General features: G+C 37.2%; 1 long non-coding RNA gene across 1 annotated transcript; it reads left to right on the top strand.

Moving 5' to 3' along the window:
- The first annotated feature begins 234 nt into the window (after positions 1 to 234).
- LOC122056757 lies at positions 235 to 2266 on the top strand. Its single transcript, XR_006133378.1, has 2 exons — positions 235 to 402; positions 2004 to 2266. It is a non-coding gene; the product is annotated as an uncharacterized LOC122056757 (long non-coding RNA).
- The last annotated feature ends 255 nt before the right edge of the window (positions 2267 to 2521 follow it).

The raw sequence follows: 2521 nt of genomic DNA, 5'->3' as shown, positions 1-2521 counted from the left end.
TAAAGTCCTGTTAAGTTGAATGATTTAAATTAGGAAATTTTAAATATATAATAATAATAATAATAATAATATAATCATACACTAGAGAATTATTTTATAGAAATTTTAAGAATTTTTTAGAATTTTAAACGAATCCACATGTTTATGAGATAGATACGGTTAAGCGAATTTCCGTTTGAACATCCGATTAAGTAATAAGTTATTGGATATGTATAAACCTATTAAACCATAGTTTTTTTTATTTGCCCTAAGAATTTCTTCGCCACCCCCTCTCTCGCTTCTCTCGCCTGATTCCCCTCTGCCGCACCCCCTTTTGAAGCCGCGATTCGACACCGCCTTTGCCGGAGCAACCGGAGCCAGCCGGTGCTTCCTCCTACGTACCCGACAGTGACACCTAGAAAAGTGAGTCGCAAGTGTAATCTATGAGCTCATGAATACATGGGAATGAGAGTAGGCGTGAAAAGAGATTTCAATGGTGACCACGGATTATTCATGAAGTTTTTGTGTCGATTTCTAGTTTCAGATTTGGGAAGTTACGATTTGTTCCGTTTCCGATGTTGTTTTGTCCTTTTCGTAGTGGATGGATCTTCTAGAACAGATTTGAAAGCATGAAATCCGTTTGGGGTTCTTTTTTTTTTTTTTTTTGATTGCCGGAATGAACTGGATGTAGAATCTGTATTTTGGCTGTGCCCCTTTCTTCTTGTGTTAGCTGCAGTGATTTCAGTTCAAATTTGAAGATGAAATCTGTTTTTCGTTGTTCTTTCGCTTCTTGTGCTGGTTGTGGATTCGTTGGACAGATTTTTTTAGGTTGAGATCAAGTTCGGTTGTTGTCTCGCTTCTTCCAGTTAGCCTTGGATTCGGAGCAGATTTTAAGACTTTGAATCGTCCCTGAAATTGTTTTCGATTTGGTATGATAGCTGTGGAATCTGAACAGATTTGAGAAGGCTGTGAATCGTTTTTTTTATGTAGGTTCTGTTATCTAAGTGGTAACTCATTTCCGTTGTGGTTCTCGTTTCTTCAGGGTAGCTGTGAGTTTGGATGGATTTGGAGGTTATGAACTGATTTTGATGTTGTCCTTGATTCTTTGTGATAGCTTTGGATCTATGGGACAGATTTAGTGGATTTTGAATCGGTTCCGAGGTGGTCTTTGTTTTTCATGTTAATTAAATTTTCCGGACAGATTTGAAGCGGTTAAAATGGCTTTTCATGGTGATTCTATTTCTTGTGTTGGTAGTAGAATTTCCGAACAGATTCGAAGTGTTTAAAGATGGTTTCTCATTGTGCCTTTATCTCTTCTGTTGACTGGAAAATGCTGGACAGAACCGAAGGAATAGGAATGGGTGTGGTTAGGTGGTGATGCTTAGAGGTTTTCACTGTTCCCTCATGGTATTTGGATGTTGCATCGATTTCTTATGATATTTAGATAGTATATGCACCTCCTTGAAGTTTCGAGTTGAGTTCTACATGAAAGGAAGTATGCCAACTATGCAGGGTTACTTGTAATGTATGTTATGCATTGAGTCATGTTTGTTTATTTATTTATTTTTTTATGCATACTTATGATAATTGTATGAGTAGGGGAATGCGGGGTGATAGTACGGGATGTGTGCCCCGGGATGAGCTCCGGGGAGGGCTCCTTCATACAGATATGATAACATGAAATATGCTGGCCTAGGCCATATGAATATAAGTCTCTTAAGAGGTACTTCTAGAGTTTAATCATGGATTGAACAAATGAGCTCGACTGATGGTTACCACTTAGTTCCCTTAAATGCATGCTTATTAGGTTATACCTGTGATTTTTTTTTTTGCTTTTATATATTATTATGATCATGCTTTCTCCGGCTTTTCCGCTCTTAAAGCTAGCCTTATGTTCTCATTCATATATAGTAAATTTCTATTCCATGCTTTATATTTTACGCTCCAAATTCACTATTTATGTCTTATACATATTAGGGGATTATGTTTGCTGAGTTTGTGGACTCATCCTATCATTATTGCAGATGAGGAAGATGTCATCCCGAATGTGGTAGGGGACACGAAGGCAGTGTAGTTGAGGAGATGAAGTTGAATGCATCACACACTGTCTAGAGGCTCTAGGTGTTAGTTATTAGTCCTTTTTCCTTTGATTTGTTCTGTCAGTATGAGATGGAGACTACTGGTTAGCTTGCATTGGTAGGAGGTCACAAATGTTTCTTGGAGGATATGTTTTCTTAGTGCATTTGTAATTTTGGACAAATATATGATGCAAAGTTGTTTCCTTTCAGTGTGGATTTTATGGTTTAGTTTCTAGCAAATCACCTACCAGTGTATGGTTGATGTTGTATGGTTCAGTTATACGTAAGTAGCTAGGGTTGTTTCAAGACAAGGAAGACCTAATTGAGAACCAAATAAGATAGATCTAGTTGGAAACTAGATATTAGAAATCTAAGAAAGTCAGTTGGGAGTTGAGATATTGATAATAAAGTCTAGATGAGTCAGTAGGAGTTAAATATCTAGCAGTGAGTTTATTCATAATACT

This window comes from Zingiber officinale, chromosome 3B (assembly GCF_018446385.1).
Source record: "Zingiber officinale cultivar Zhangliang chromosome 3B, Zo_v1.1, whole genome shotgun sequence".
NCBI lineage: Eukaryota > Viridiplantae > Streptophyta > Magnoliopsida > Zingiberales > Zingiberaceae > Zingiber > Zingiber officinale.
The sequence above is the reverse complement of the archived record's forward strand: the minus strand, read 5'-3'. Positions and strand labels throughout refer to the sequence as shown.